This window comes from Macrobrachium nipponense, chromosome 5 (genome assembly GCF_015104395.2).
Source record: "Macrobrachium nipponense isolate FS-2020 chromosome 5, ASM1510439v2, whole genome shotgun sequence".
NCBI lineage: Eukaryota > Metazoa > Arthropoda > Malacostraca > Decapoda > Palaemonidae > Macrobrachium > Macrobrachium nipponense.
Window position 1 is genome coordinate 9,557,721 of NC_061107.1, and position 18,060 is coordinate 9,575,780.

The 18,060-nt window shown below is 37.7% G+C and overlaps 1 protein-coding gene across 11 annotated transcripts in view; it reads right to left on the bottom strand.

The window, feature by feature from the left end:
* Positions 1–18,060, bottom strand: part of LOC135215194 (uncharacterized protein CG43867-like) — a 575,055-nt gene that overhangs the window by 549,757 nt on the left and 7,238 nt on the right. The window contains exon 1 of one of the 11 annotated variants that reach the window (XM_064249675.1): positions 17,960–17,974. The exons of the other annotated variants lie outside the window; for them this stretch is intronic. The gene's annotated coding sequence lies outside the window, so the exon portion shown is untranslated. Of the gene's footprint in view, positions 1–17,959; positions 17,975–18,060 lie in introns of those variants that run through there. 11 annotated transcript variants of the gene reach the window in all.

Consider the following 18,060-nt stretch of genomic DNA (forward strand, 5'->3'; position numbering starts at 1 on the left):
ATGAGCTCACATTACCGTGAAGAAGAGGACTCAGTCAAGAAAATTATTTCTGAAAATGTATCCCCGACCGACGACACCAAAAATATCGACCTAATTATCTACTACCAGAATCGGAGGACGCGCGACCTTATTATGAAAAATAACCCCTCTCCACAGGTACGAGACATCCTGAAGCAGACGCATGTGGTGTACCAGTATACATGCCCAGTCCGCGGTTGCAGCGGCGCCTACGTTGGTATGGACTACCATGCGCCTGTCGAAGAGGACTCTCGTGCCACGCCCAAGAGGGGGCTATCAAAAATCACGCACGCACCAAACATCAAGAGGCCATCTCCCGGGATGTGATCATCCAAAACACGAAGATCATCGGGAAGGCCCCTGATGCCCGTCGGTTACGCTTGCTGGAGGCGCTTCTCATCCAGCAAGTAAGACCTACACTAAATACGACGCAGGAAGAATTTCTCCTCCCTACGAGTATGAGAAGACCTGCCACCAACAATGACACCACCGAGCACGACAACTCCACGGAAGACGACGCCCCGAACGAGATACTCCCGCAGCCAATCATAATCAAGTTAGCCGTGACGTCCCGCAGCATAGCGAAACGCCCATCGACGTAACCGCGCCGCTAAGGAGGTCTAGGCGGCTGCAGGGACTTACAATATCGCAACCATCAACGCATGGAAAGTGGCTTGAGACCCGGTTCAAGCCACAATGAAAACGAAGACCTACCGCCACCAGCCCAATAGTAGATCAGCATGGGGCAGACCCCCTGCTGTCAACTCCAAATATAAACGAGGACGGACACCGCTTCAAGATCAGTCCACCCTCAGCTTCCCAGCCCGAGGATGTCTGGCAGCTCCAGACGAAAGCTCGCTTGCTTCAAGAAAGAGAGAGAGAGAGAGAGAGAGAGAGGGAGAGAGAGAGAGAGAGAGAGATATATACACACACACATATATATATAGATATATATATATATATATATATATATATATATATATATATATATATATATCGTTAATGACTTTGATAACTATGGTATATAGTTTATCTGTAAAATTCAAATATATACACCAATTTTGACTCTGTATTTGATCATGACCTCCATAGGCGCTCTACTAGCCTGTCTAAGTAGCACGGAAAAAAGCCGCTATTCGGAAAATAGAGAAGAATCTCTACAAGTGTAATGCTGCTGAAGTAGCCATTACTTTTAATAAAATAATAATAATAATAATAATAAAATAATAATAATAATAATAATAATAATAATAATAATAACTTTTAAGTAGAATTAGCTGAAGTGATCTATGTAATGCCGTTACAATACTGGCTAATGATAACCTAAAAATCATTAGGATAGATGAACAGTTTTATTCTAAAATAAAAATAAAAAATTCAAGTAGCCATATTGAAAAATATACTAGGACATATTTTTTTAATGGTATGTATGAGGGGAATGCTTAATAAAAGAAAAGGAAGTGGAAAAAAATTAATTAATATACAAAACAGATAAATAAAAAAAATAATTGTTGAAAGTAATTTTCGCACACTGCATGTATTGAATGCAACAATTTGCAAATGCAAAGTGTTCGGGCAATTTGAGCGCGCAGTAAAACACGGGCCAATTTAAAAGCGCGCTCGCAAAAGAGATACAATTCCTCTTAATAGTATAATCTATTGGAAATTGCGAGAAATTCCTGAACTAATGACCGGGAACTATAAGCGATTTGAAGGATTACCGCTCAAGTGGGGGGGGGGGGGGGGGGGGGGAAAGGGGGGGGGGAAATAGGAGGAGGAGGAGGAGGAGGAGGAGGAGGAGGAGGAGCTCACCATCAACAATTCCTGTCAATGGCGTTTTTGTTTAATTGATTATATTAGCCGTCCGCATTTTTTTTTTTGTCGGTCCTCAGATCTTAAAAACTACTGAGGGTAGAGGGCTGCAAATTGGTATGTTGAACATCCAACCTCCAATCACCGAACATACCAAATAGTTTTTTTTTTTTTTTTTATTTATTTATTTAGCCGTACTCGTGCTTCTAGTAACAATAGAGGCCAGGTCACTACCGCGCCGTGGTTGAAGTTTCATGGGGCGAGGATCCTACAGCATTATACCAAGATTGATCTATTTTTGGTGGCCTTGATTATAAGCTGTAGCGGTTGTAAAAAAAATATTTACTTGTTATTATTTACAAAATAAATCCTTTAAGTATTTAGGTCTGATTTCACATTCTTGTGAGGAACCTGAAGAATATTTGAAATTCTGAAATTATAGTTTCAATTATTAATCATTCATCCAATGGTTTATTGTTTTCTATATATTTCACATAGGATCCTTTCTAGGTCAACTGGCATTCAAACTTTAACACTAAAAATTCAGCCCCTTCCAGGAACCACCTTCAAATTCCGCGATGATTAACTATTCATCATTCATCCAATGGTTTATTACTTTCTATATATATATTTCACATAGGGTCCTTTCTAGGTCAACTGGCATTTTAACTTTAACACTAAAAATTCATCCATTTCCAGGAACCACCTTCAAATTCCGCGACAAGTAATGCTATAAGTACGTTCATATAGTAACAGAGAACAAATACCTTCTGTTTCCGTATCTCTGGAAACAAGAACTATTCAATATGTTTCTAAAAAAAATTAAGTTTATAATATTTACAAGATAAGAATTTACTTAAAAACTAATTCCCAATAATCCTCATAGCCTAGTAACGATACAAAAGTGGGTCCTCTCTCTCTCTCTCTCTAATGAACATCACACGCAATTATTCAATTCGCATCAAATTTCCCAGTCTAGAAAAATAGCCAGCTATTTTTTTCCCACCGAGAAGGAACAAAGAAAACGGACCCTTCTTATGAGACCTGACAACGGGGACTTGAGAAAAATTCTGAGTTCGGTCTTTTACAAAGGTCCGTTTTCCGTTCCGAGAAAAAGCTTGTCGCCTTCTTGCCGTGTTACTATTTAGCGGGAACTAATTATGACGAATGAGGTTTGCCTAATTTCGCGGAAACTAAAAATGGGTAAGTGAGATTTTCCTAATTCCGCAGACTCCATTGAATGATAATTTCTTAGCAGCAACTATCTATGGTAAATGAGGGAGTCTAATTTCGCGGAAGCTAATTATGACAAATAAGGTTTACCTAATTTCGCGGAAACTAATTAAAATAAATGTGATTTTTCTAATTTCGCAGAAACTAATTATGATGAATGAGATTATTTTTCTAATTTCGCTGAAAATAATTATAAATGAGATTTTTTTTAATTTCACGGAAACTAATTATGACAACATTTTCAAAGCAGAAAAGATTATTTTGCATTATATTGGCTACAAAACCGGAGCTTTATGGTGAACCAACCAGCATCCCCAAGGCTCTGACAATGAAAATACAACCGAAACTCGTAATAGTCTAAAAACACATTTTTAAAGATTAAATCATGAACATCGCATATAGTTTAAGATGCAAGTAAAATGCACATCATTTACAGATAAAATGTATAACATTTACAATTTTAATCACGAAAATAAAGTTTTTTTTTGTTTTTGTTTTTTTGTTCCATGGTTGACTGCCCTTTTTTTTTTTTTTTTTTTTTTTTTTTTTTTTTGAGCAATCAATACTCAGCATGATACTAACATTATACATTACTCTAAAGTCAATTTTTAAACATTCATCATCATAATCGATATATGACAAGAGGGCCAGACATTCTTACACCACTCTCTCTGAATATTCTTGGGCATGAAAATTATAAAGAACGAATCTTCAGCCTCCTTACTGCATTAGAAATGGAGCTGGAATAATCAATTTAGGCCAAAAGCCAAGCACTGGGACTTGTGAGGTTATAAAGCCTGAAGTCGAAATTGAGCGTAGAAAAATTTCAAAGGTTGCTACATGAAACAGAAGTGGACGGAGGTACAATAAAAGGGATGAGAGGAGTTGCAAAAAAAAAAAAAATATATATTACAGAACTACTCTCGAATCTTCATCTTCGTTAAATCATAAATTCGGAGTAAGTGAACACTTGATTTTAAAAAAATCAGTTTACCCGGAAGATATGCTTTCATAATCAAAGGAATATCGATAGATTATCACTATTTTTTCTCTTCGAAATATAAAAGGCTTTAAAAGGATTTTCGCGTAATCTCCCAGTACACCAACCGCATATTCCAAGCTGACCATTTTACTATCACATGAGAAACAGATCAGCTGACAGAACTCTGACGTAACAGTTTAGAGAAATGTGAAAGATATGTTTAATGATACGTTGTATCACAACCTTTCACTGCTTGATCAAGGCAGGGAAGGAAACCCAGGGCCTGAAGTTCGCACACACATACATGCATACATACATACATACATAAAATACACACATACATACATACATATAATTATATATATACACAAACATATATATATATATATAATATATATATATATATATATATATATATATATATATATATGAAAATGTGCATATACAAAATATCTATATATGAATATGTTTGTGTGTGTGACACAGTGAAATTGAAAGGACCCAAAGCAGCGACCAAAGGAGAGAGAGAGAGAGAGAGAGAGAGAGAGAGAGAGAGGAGAGAGAGAGAGAGAGAGAGAGAGAGAGATTACGCAAGGATTATTCAATTAGCTCATTTAACTTCGGTCATCTCCGCCACTTCTGGGATCCAGCCTACTGTATTCATGAACTTAGATAACGGTTCGGACTGCTGAGCGGCCCTTGGAGGTTGGGGGTGGGGGTGAAGTTGGGGGTAGGGGGGGGGGTGGGTTGTTAGGAACCGCCTCAGGATATCTATGAAATGGCCCGCGTGAAGGACTGGGGATATAATCCAATTAAATCCTACACAGAGGGAGTTTCCTCACACATATGAATTCAATGGTTTCTGAAGTCTGATTTTAGACTTTTGGGGGGTGGGTGGGGCGGGGGGCGGGGGGAGTCTTCAGTGGAAATTTTGACTGTATCTTCAAGGCTGGAGAAATCAGTCATTTACTTTAAATACATAAAAACAAAGTCACTAATATACCACAAAAATTTTTTTAACCTTAAACTTAAAGCAATATTTCATAAAAAATATAAAAAAATAACCATATGAATATAATGACAACTAATGTTTATTTACTCCCTTACTCTTTTAATCACTTTTTAGCTCCTGCCTCGGTAAGTGTTGCTTTAATTTTAAGATTTAAAAAAACCGTTTTAGGTATATCAGTGATTTTGTTTTCATGTATTTAAAATAAATTACTAATTTCTCCAGCCTTGAGGATACATCAAGAGATGTGAAACGTCGGCAATAACCTGGTGGTTCAAAATTATCTTTCCATTCTGGAGAAAGTTGAAAATAAAAGAAAGTTTTCTTTGTGGTACAAAATTATCTGTAGATTTTGGAGAAAGTTGAAAATAAAAGAAAAAATGTTCTTTAAATTTTGGAGAAAGTTGAAAATAAAAGAAAGTTTTCTTTGTGGTACAAAATTATCTGTAGAATTTGGAAAAAGTTGAAAATAAAAGAACAAATTATCTTTTAAATATTTTGTGGTCTAAAATTATCTTTATATTTTCGACAAAGTTGAAAATAAAAGAAAATTATCTTTAAATTCTGGAGAAAGTTGAAAATAAAAGAAAAGTCTTCTTTTGGGGTTCAACATTAACTTTAAAAACATCTGCGAAAAGTAATCGAGAAGAAGGCCTCCATATTTCAAGAATGAGGAAGATAAGTCAGCTTAAGGATAACTTTCCCTCTCACTCTTCTTCTTCTTCTAACTAACCAAGCAACTCCTCCCCTCGTTCTTCTCCCTTAGCGAATCCTCCTCCCTCCCATCACCCCTACCCCCCCCCCCACCCCCTCCCCCTCCTACCATCTCCCCCGGGCCGCGCAGGATACGTCAGAGGTTGGTAGGATCTCGCAAGGACTTCCTAATATCACTAATGGCGCAGACAACACAAAAAAAGTTACCCGTCTTAAATCCCAGATTGAGATGAGCTTCGCCCAAAGACGTCTCTCTCTCTCTCTCTCTCTCTCTCTCTCTCTCTCTCTCTCTCTCTCTCTCTCTCAAAATCGCTTGGCAAAAGTTGAGATGCATCAGACATGATGAATCATAAATTATGTTCTCTCTCTCTCTCTCTCTCTCTCTCTCTCTCTCTCATAAAGAACAGAATCATGTTTTTAATAACTGATCTTTCGTAACTTATTTTTGTTTTAATTTTGATAACTGACCTTTCTTACTCTGTATTTCCTGTTACATAATGTTACTTCTTTCAAATGAGCACCAAATTCTTTGGAAGCTTGAATTTAAAATCAATGGACATTGTAGGCTTCCTCATATGATAGGTTCATTATTCTAATTAATAATAATAATAATAATAATAATAATAATAATCAATAATAATAATAATAATAATAAAATATATTGGAAGAAGTCCCTCTTTTAAACAAATTTTGTTGAATAAAATGTCATTATTTCGCTGAGTTCTGCCATTTTATTCTATAATAATAATAATAATAATAATAATAATAATAATAATAATAATGAATAATATATAATAATAATAATAATAATACAATTTTGGAAGAAGTCCCTCTTTTAATCAAATTGTGTTGAATAAATGTCAGATTAATTCGCTAAATTCTACCATTTCATTCTAATAATAATAATAATAATAATAATAATAATAATAATAATAATAATAATAATAATGGGCTTACGGTTAAACCCAAATCGTTAAGGTATACGCGAGTCATCTTGCCGTTAGCAGTTCAGGGACACGAAAAACTTCATGATATCTGAGACCAAAAGGCTGAGAGAAGTCTACAAGGAAAGAAGCAACTGGTCAGTTAAGTGGGTGGGAGAAGATATTTACGAGAGAAAAGTAAATACTTGTCTATGGAGGAAGTACCAAACCAAGTTGGGTGAGGAGAAGAGGGATAGAGGCTAAGGATAAGGGGGGTTGGGGGTAGTGGTTGGGTAAGGTGGGGGGGTAATGGGCACTGGTAGCATTGAGAGAATATACGTATATATAATATATATATGATATATATATATATATATATATATATATATATATATATAAATATATCAAATGAAAGAAAAGACACATTCAAAGTAAACCATAAACAAAGGAGCCCAAAAAAATTAGAGAGAAAAAAAAAACCCCAAAACACTATATTCACTTAGTTCAACCAAAGCTAATACACAGTATCCACTTTACCCTCTCCCTGTACTTTTACTTTTTTTTGGGGGGGGTAAGGGAAAGGGGTAGGGGGAGGGGAGGGCGACAGTATGGGGATGGGGGGGGGGGGGGGGGTGGGGGGGGGGGGTGTTACCATGCAGACAAATAGTGGCCGTAAATAAAAACTGCAAGAGACCCAATTCCCCTAACAGATATTAATAACAGGGGCGGGTAGGGTGGGGGGGAGGGGGGGGAGGGGGGGAGCCTACAGATGGGGGCGTATGGGGAAAAAGATGGAGAGGAAAGGAAAGGAAGTGAGATGGGTGAAAGATGGGATGAAGGGATATGGGGTGGGCAACGAAGGAAGATTGGGCGGTCCAAATGACCGAGAAAGTGAGATATATATATAAAACAATTTGAGAGAGAGAGGAGAGAGAGAGAGAGAGAGAGAGAGAGAGAGAGAGAGAGAGAGGAGGGGAGTACTGGAACTGAACTGAAAACATAAGGAATTGGATGGTTTATTTGGAAACAGACTTGGGCTAATCATTATATATATATATATATATATATATATATATATATATATATATATATATATATATATTATATATTTATATATATTACATATATTCTTAAGATAACAATAAAAATGTGGAAAGTACTTAAGTTGAGAATACGTCAATTCGAAAAATATGGAGTGGCATCTAAAACTTTTTTTTTTGGGGGGGGGGGGGGAGGGGAAAGCTGATAGGAAGATGGCCACTGTGAGGAGAAAAACAATAGAACAGGAACCCTTTCTCCCTAACACCCCCCCCCCCCCAAAAAAAAAAAGAACAGAAGAGAAGCGACCCCATAAAAAGGTAGCCCTGCCATACTTCGCCAGCGCCGTCCTACCAACTCAATTTAAACTTTCTCCCTCCCTGGGAACATTCACAAATTCGAAATAGATTCGACGCGAAAAGATGGGCAGAGGTTTTCATTGCTCGTCCGACCTCGTCCGAATGCAACGTTCGGTGTACTATGATATGTAGTACGGCATCTTAAAACGTTTATAAACGTTTTCTCAAAGGAGGAGGTTTCCCGTTCATTACGATAGGCGTTTAAGGTGATCTCGTATCCATTGCGAGAAACGTTTTCTTAAGAGAAAAATGTATGTATGTATGTATGTATGTATGTATGTATGTATGTGTGTGTGTATATATATATATATATATATATATATATATATATATATATATATAAAATACATACATATATATATATATATATATATATATATATAAATCATACATATATATATATATATATATATATATATATATATATATATATATATATATATATATATATATATATATATATATATATATTTCTGCATGCACAAAATACCGTTGCTGGGGAAATCTGTCAAGGGCCGTCGTTCTTTCGTGCAACGCGAGATGTCGAAACACCCACACGAGAGGATCTAGAAAATATTTTTGGGTCCGAGTGAGAGGAATCTCGTTGGAAAACTTATTATTGAAATTTTCGTATCACGATTTTTTATTTATAAAATGGAGCGCATTTTTCAACAAGTGAAAAATGCGCTCCGTGTCTTTTTCTGTACATCGTTTTACCAATTCCACCGAAAACAGATCTATCTTTCGGTGGTCTCGGTATAAGGTTGTATGATTTTGTTTGTTTGTTTGTATGGCGTTATGACGTTGCATGGAACCAGTGGTTATTCAGCAAAGGGACCAACGGCTTTACGTGACCTCCGAACCACGTCAAGAGTGAACTTCTATCACCAGAAATACACATCTTTCACACCTCAGTGGAATGCCCGAGAATCGAACTCGCGGCTACCAAAGTAGTACGCCAACACCATACCGATCCCGCCACTGAGGCGCTGTCTAAGGTTGTAGGTTTGTATGAGCAGCGGCCCATGAAAGTTTAAATACGGCCCTGTGGTGGGCTGGCCTATATCGTTGCCAGAAGTACGATTATGGCTAACTTTAACCTTAAATACAATAAGAAACAAACTACTGATGCTAAAGGGCTGCAATTTGGTACGTTTGGTGATTGGAAGGTGGATGATTAACATAACAATTTGCAACCAGTAGTTTTTAAGATATGAGGACAGAAAAAAGTCCAGTTGGACAGACAAAGGCGGTACGATAGTTTTCTTTTACAGAAAACTAAAAATCGGGTGAAATTAGTCTTGACTTTCAAAGTTCGACTGAGTGGCAATTATTTGCGTAGGATACGTGGCTTGTGAAAGATTGAAATGGCGTGGAAAGGTAAATATATAACAAAGGTAAAAAATAAATCTTAAATGAAAAAGGGACTTTTGACCACCACTTTAGATGACTGATGCAATTGAACCAGGCTGCTGAGTCCTTTGTAAAATAACAATTTTGCTTGTTAAAGAAATTTGGACGTCTGGTTACCAAGAGATCAACGTTTCCTTTTTTTTATCGAGGCGATATCCCCATAAAGAAGAAAAGCTTTTAAGAAAAAAACAAAAAGTATACAAATAACTAACCACTAGACTGGTTGTTTGTTTATTATACATTTGACGATGAAAATAAACGGAAAGACATTTCTCAACATATAATTATTAGTCTTCTGCAAAAAATAAAAAAAATGAACAAGACATTGCCTACTTGTACTAAATTGCTAATAACTAAGTCAGGGTATTTTTCGATCAGGAATTTTAGGCAAGTACATTTTTATCCCTTACAATAGGAATTTTGACGTCTAAAAAAATTACCATTAAACCGTCATCTGCATTACTATTATTGTTATTATTATCATTATTATATTATTATTATTATTTAGGAGATGAACCCTATTCATATGGAACAAGCCCAGCACAGGACCCACTAACTTGAAATTCAAGCTTCCAAAGAATATAGTGGTGCTCATTTGAAAGAAGTGACGGAAAGTCACGGGAAGCATAGAAAGAAGAAATCTCTTATTATAAAAGAAAAAAATAAATTAACAAAATGATAAATAAATATATAAATATTAAAAACAATTGAATAAAACGACAACCCACGAAAAGATAAATGAAACTGGAAAATGAATTTAAAAATACAAGCTAAGACGCACCATTAAATGAGTAACAGGAAACATAGAATGAAGAAATCACTTATTATAAAAGAAAAAAATAAATTAACAAAATAAATTTTGAAAAGACGAAAATAAAACTGGAAAATTAATAATAATAATAATAAAAAAAAGCTAAGACGCGAAATGGAATTCTGGAAACCACATCTTTCCATAAACCCTTCCAGAAGACAGCGCTCTCCAACCTGGACTTTCGCATCCATTTCCTGAACTGGCTCCTGGCGTCTTGGAAGCTCGCAACAAAGCGAGACGATCTACGCAGAGAAAGATATGCGAGCGCACACGCGCGCGCATATTATCTCTAACAGGAAGATCATGGCACAAAGAAACGCTCTCGACTGGACTAGAGAGAGAGAGAGAGAGAGAGAGAGAGAGAGGAGAGAGAGAGAGAGAGGCAATATGAACGCACGCAAAGATCCAGTGAAGGCAAAATCGACAAAGTCGAAAGCGATGAGAATAAAGAGAGGGGAATAAATGGACGTGAGGGAGGTGGGAGAGGGGAGGGAGAGGAGAAGGGTAAGTGAGGGTAGGGTAAAGGAGGGAGGGAGGGAGGGAGGGGCATAACGCACTATAAAAGGCGGAGCGGCCAGGAATATATACGTGCGTATTCGCGAAGCATGTTCGTTTTTATCCCACCACCCAGAGCAACTACACACAAGAGACGCCCTGCAATCTGCCTAATGATCTCTTCTTTTGTGCCAACCTTTTTACAGTCCCCCTTTACACGTCCTGGTTCTGCTGCCTGCTTCTGCTTCTGCTGCCTCTCTATCTGCTTCCGTTTCCTTCCGTTGCTGTAGCCTCTACGTCCTGCTTCTGCTCCCTGCATCTGCTGCCTCTCTATCTGCTTCCGTTTCCTTCCGCTGAAGTAGCCACTACTTTCTCTGCTTCTCATCCTACTGGTGCCACGGGTAGGGGGTTAGGACGGGGAATCATGGTGGCTAGGGGTAAGTATAGGGAGAGGGCTTCAACGTAAAGAATCCATCAGTCACACACATATATATATATTCGGTTTCTATGGCGAAAAGGACGTCCTCACTGCTACCGGGCTAATTATCGCTGGATTTCATTAAGGTAGGTTTTCACATGAAAGAAATAAGGCTGATTTTCGGCACCAATGACCACTGTAATTGTGACGCTAGCCTCTGAGCCAAATGGCATCGTAATTAAATCTTGGACGGGCTGAATTGTGAAGGGACATTCGCTATCTACTCTTATGTATTTATATAAAAACTTTTTTTTTTTTCTTCGCAATGCTTAACAAGGTATTCCTGTTAAAGGAGTGTACGGTACACACACACGCACGCACACAATTAATATATATATATATATATATATATATATATATATATATATATATATATATTATTTTTTTTAAATATTACATAGTGTGTGTGTGTATGTGCAGCGAATTAATATTTATGCAGCATCCAAAGCTGCCTAACAAATAAATGAGTTTGTTGCGCCTCTACTTTACTCTCCTTCATATTAACCTGAAAGGGTCTTCTTCTTCATTCATCTCGAGGATTATTCAAAAGGAAATTAAGGTCGTCTTCCGCAATCTTTCGTCCTATGAATATATTAAACGTCCAAAATTCGCCTCCGCCATTAGCACAAGTGGCCCCATTTAGTGACTCGACTGTTCCCATCTCCTCCTGAGTTGGGAGATAGAATGATGTAGTGAATATGGAAAAAGAAACCCACAAAATTACTGTGTATAACCTGTTACTTAAAAGTATTTACATTTTTTCTTACTCAACACTCGAGTACTTTCAGGCCCTATCTATGGCCCTTTTTCAATGTGGTGAATGACGAGTATAATGAGGAATTAGGAGAACTGTCGACATTCTTATATACATATACATATACATATATATATCTATATATATATATATATAATATATATATGTATATATAGGTATATAGATATATATATTATATATATATATATATAATAATATAATATAAACATAAAGCTACAAATGCTTAATATTATAATAATTCGCGCTGCTACTTCGGGAATATCACCACAAGAGAATTAACATAAGTAACAAGTGGATTCGTCCCTAAGTGGCTCGTACACTTTTATATATATGATATATATATATATATATATATATATATATATATATATAATATATATATATATATTATATAGCTGCACTCCTGTTTGTATATGTTTAGTAATGCTCTCTACCATTCGATTCAAAAAGCTTTCCATCGTACCGAGATCAAACGAAAGTGACCCACTACCGACAATAAAAATATACATAAACAAGTATCATGAAGTCAGTGGTTATTTACCAACAGGAGCTGATCTGGATAACCCGCCGGAAAAACTGGTTCCATCTGATTTGCGGTCCACAAGCCCAATTCACTGTTTTCCCGATAATTATGCGGCGTTTTCATTCTCCTGCCGTGAACCAGATTTTGCAATTCGCAAACTTTTTCCGACGAAACTTCGGTAGTTCCCGAAATGCAGACAAAATTCGCAGATATGTGGGTTTAATCAGCAATTACTTGGCGTTTAGACTTACGAACCCTATTTATGAACATCATATTCTTTGCAGGGTTGAATTTCGAGCCAATGGCTCCCGTGGCGGGCTTGTTCCATATGAACAGGGTTCATCTTATGAATGATAATAATAATCTTACTATAATGGGCGTTATGTCTGTCCGTCCGTCTATTATTCAATCACGGCCAAACGGCTGGTCCGATGGGCATGAAACTTGGCAGGGTTATAGTGGGGACCCATAAGACGGTTTATGATGGGGTTTCATCCTACCCAACTCCCACCCCTCCAAAGGGGGTGGGGGGAGAAGAGATTCCCTGAAACGGAGCTGGTTCTGCCCGTGAAATGGGGATGGTTATGCCCGTAGACTTAGTTACTTTACGAATGTCTGTATACGTATGTTTGCTACTATGAGATTCAGGGTCTCTGTAACACGGTTTTTTGGACTTTGCTCCTTGTCAAAGCATCGGATGTAGCTGAAAGTTGACATATATATATTTTACAACCACACACAAATTTTGTCAGCATTATCAATAACGTAAACCAGATAGTTTTAATTTTTATAGAGTAAAAATGATCTAGCCGACGCCATGGCCAATGATTACGAGCCAAGAGTCGAAAAACATTCATTACGTAAGCAAGGTAAACAAACACTTTTGAGTAATGTTGCCCCGCCCATCCACCAGACAGAAATTCCATCGGCTCTGAAACCCAAAGACTTTATGAATGGCGGAACGATACATAGATGTGGGTGGGGTATCAGTGCTAGCGTTGTAATACTACTGTAGCAGTAGTGCCGCAACAGTATAGCAGTAATATACATGAATTAAACGATTAGGCCAACTGCTGGGATCCTTGAGGATCATTTAGCACTTCTTACAACTACTCGAGAAATTAGTTTTTATAGCCAGAAGTTAAATTTTCTAATCCAACAATGCCAATGGTTCCCTTCAGTGTTATCCTGAATTATAACGAGGCGAAAGTGGGTGGAGCCTCATGAAGTCACCATTCTGACGATAATTATTGGTGAAGGTTTAAAGCCAATATACGGTACCGGCTATTTTTTTCAGTAAATAGGTATATAGCCAATAAATAAAAATTACTTGACATTGGATATAGCAGTTATCAAATCTAGCTTGTCTACTGTTTTTGATAAATACCAACTATTCCCTACATCTTGTCAATCTGATTGTGACCTATAAAGTAGAATGTAATTTCTTTGGAAACTTATTTTGGGAGTTAGACTAATAATCGAAGTGTTTTTGTATTTATTAACATATTTTGTGTGTTTGTTCATTATGACAATTATCAGTGGAGAGGTTCCAGAGTTCATAAAGGTGTACTGCTTTGCTTGTATTTAAATTTGTGTGTCATTGTTGCCAGAGGTTTAGCCTTCGTTACGTATAGCCAATCATCCATCGAGAAAGAGCGAAGAAATGCTGTCATAAGTTACGTAACGAGTGCGTTCGAAACCTTTTATCGGAGTAAGTTGGCCCGTCTTCAAAAAAGGTCACTTTTCCATTATAAGTACCAAATTTATTCAACTTACGTAGTGCAGAATACACTCAAAATTTATGTGTTGATATAATATGTATTCTGAATAAGCGTTATATTTATGAAATGCATAGATAAAGAGTTATTGCGAAAAAAACCGTGTTACAGAGGCCCTGAATCTCATAGTAGTAATAATAATAATAACAACTATTCATAAAAATGGCTTCCCATAAAACCACAGGTACATAACAACCACACAAAAAATCACGTGAAAGGCTTACGAGAATCATTCAAGCTCTCACTTTGCTTTATAGCCACAACTCCCAGACACAAGGAGGAAAGAGCATCTTGCGTGCGTAATTCAAAGGAAAAACAATTTCCCTACCAAACACACCCCCCCAACTAACGCTTAAATCGGGCGTGGCAATCTCATTAAACAAACTCTTAATGAAACGGTCGGCAACAGAGCCCCTGGAAATTCACGAGTGGCTTCCGTTATTCATTTCGGGGGAGGGGGAGGAGGAGGGGGAGGATCCACTAAGCGCCCGCGGATTACCCAGATTTGGACCCGCAACGAACTGCCCTGTTTCTGATGCACCACCTGAACGAGCCCAGGAGGAGGAGGAGGAGGAGGAAGAGGAGACGAAGGTGGAGTCGTGGAAGGGGAGTACATGAAGGTAAAGGTGGAGGAGTAGATGATGGTAAAGGTGGAGGAGGAGTAGATGATGGTAAAGGTGGAGGAGGAGTAGATGATGGTAAAGGTGGAGAAGGAAGATGAGGTGGAGTTGTGGAGGATGAGTAGATGAAGGTAGAGGTAAAGGTAAAGGTGGAGGAGGAAGAGGAAGTGGAGTTGTGGAGGAGGAGTAGATGAAGGTATAGGAGGAGGAGGAGGAGGAGTAGATGAAAGTAGAGGAGGAGAAGGAGGAGGTGGAGTTGTGGGGGAAGAGGAGAAGGAGGAGGAGGAGGCGGAGGAAGAGGAGTAGTGGATGAGAAATAGGCGGGAGAGGTAAAGGAGGGGGAGGAGGAGGAGGAGGAAAGGAATCCCTGATCAAAATATATCAACACTGTTATGCAAGGGGGCATTCAGAAGCTGCGCACCCTCTAGACTCTAATCCTACCTTGGCGGTTCTCCTGAGGAAATAAGATTTACGATTACTGCAGAATATTCTATTTTCTACTGCTATTACAATAGCAAGATATTTGGTTCATATATACATACATACATATATTTGTGTGTGTGTATACCTAAAGCCATACGAATGACAGACTGAAATTTATAATGTCCACTAGAGAAATCTAGGGGAGAACATGAGTGATTCTTGAAACAATTGTTTGCCCACGATTTTTGGCAAATCTAATTTAATACTAATTCTTGTTTGTGAAACAGTTAATGTAACACTTTGCCGACCAACGAAACCAAAACAGCTGGACATCTTGAACGCCTGGCACACAAAATGGGGAATAATATCATTAAGGATTCTTGTAGGCTAAAGAGATAAACGTCTGAACAATTCTATTCTCTGCAATGTTGCAAACCCTTGTCTTAAATTTGAGAAATGTATGTTAGCGGTCCAACTGACACAGTTGTTTACACATCTTTGTATTTTTCACTCTCAAATGTTAGCTCACTGATAAACAATAATCAACTTCCACCAACAGGCAAATGATATGTGATACAGCGTAGTGGATAACACAATGTCACTGAAAAGTTGACATACCATGAATCTCATTCCTATTTGCCAAAAGGTGCCTCGTAACAATGTTATTCCAAGTAATAGTTTTATGCAATTGTATTTTGGCTAAAATCTGACAAGATTCTAACGCTATATTTAAGGCTCCATTCAACTTGAATTGTAAACTACCTTATCATTACTAACCTAACAAACCTCTGGCAATGTCTCCTGCGTAACACGACTTAGGTTTCCATAGCATTTGCAATGAATCGGCAACTGGTTTAAGTGGCTCTTGTAAGTTCATAGCAATATGCAGAATGCGACTGAAAAAAAAAGTATGCCTCTAATGCTTGTAGCACGAGATTTAATGTAGAAGTCGACTAACACATTAAATAACAGAGCACTGTCTCTTACCTAACAAAACTTTGGTTTCCAAAGCATTTGCAATGAATCGGCAACTGGTTTAAGTGGCTCTTGTAGTTCATAGCAATATGCAGAATGCGACGCAGACAAAGTGTGCCTCTAGTGCTTGTAGCACGAGATTTAATGTAGAAGATGATTCACACATTAAATAACAGACGTTTGTATCGATATCTTCACCTACTTGTTACAATGAACTCAACAATAATACAGGGCCATTTTCCAGCTACAGTAATTGCTACTAAAGTCCTCTGGCGTATTTTCGTAATCATCGCCACACTCAACAGTTCGACTACTTGGTTTTCCCGCCGGAGAAAAAGTTAAGCATATCTTAGTTTAATCAGACCACTGAGCTGATTAACAGCTCTCCTAGGGCTGGCCCGAAGGATTAGATATATTTTTACGTGGCTAGGAACCAATTTGGTCACCTAGCAATGGGACCTACAGTTTATTGTGGGATCCGAACCACACTATATCGAGAAATGAATTTCTATCACCAGAAATAAATTTATCTGATTCCGCGTTGGCAGAGCCGGTAATCGAACTTCGGACCACCGGATTGGCAGCCGAGCGCGAAAACCACTCGTCCAGCGTGGAATTAAATAGACCCCCGGAGAAGATACGGGCCTAACACATCAGCGATATCACCCATAATTGCTCATATGCCAAAATCTAACGAAAACTGCATCCTTACCAGCTTTTCCAAAACCATGACATGTAATCACCAAACATCTAGCGATAAGCTTTAGTGAAGTTATCACTTTTTGTTAATATTTTCCAACAGGTGAAGAAGCTATACCAGTGCAATTAATTGACGACCTACCTGGTGTTTCAATATCACTGTCCGATACATTCTGAAAGGAACGAAGTTTGTCAATATGAACATAATGTCCATGGATGGTTAATTGACGATACATGACGACGATATAAAAAAAATGCTGAAATGTTGGTCGCTCAGGAAAGTGTGTGGTTTATGGACGTGAAAAGTGACATAACTCACCTAAAACAAAATGCACTTGGACGTATTTGCCAACTTCAATCTACACAAAAACACCAACAGCTTTACCTACAAGACGATCTAAAATGAGGTGGTTTCTTTTTTATGAAGGAAGAAAAAACAAATACTTTACAGCTTCATTGTCGGTCGTCCTCTGCCACTCTGCCATGCACCTATTGTCAAAAGATAGTTTAACATACAAGAGTACAGCGTTTCTAAAGCATGCTCTCTTTTTTTTTTTTATACAAGAAGTTTCAAAGTACTGTAGGTAGGAAAACATAAATATATACATGATCCGACTGTGCTACTAGAATCACTCCTACAACGGAGATGGAGGTCATAGAACCATCTTTTTAAACATTCCTCATATTAATTAACTTCTAAAACTACGGAGTGTACTATTGTCCTTCTGAAGCGTAGTTTACTATTTTACTCCTGAAGCATCTCGCAACGTGTATAAACAGTGCGAAGGAAAAACAATGTGTGTGTGTAAAAGCTAATGACAGAAGCTATAGAGACCACTGGAAGGGAAAACTCAAAAACCAAAAAAATTCACATTACATACCTTTCCCTTTAGTCGCTATGTTTGGGAAGACAAAAAGATAACAATATTTCAGTTAGGTTCAAATAAGCTGGGCGCTCAGGAATACAAAAGGATCCACACCC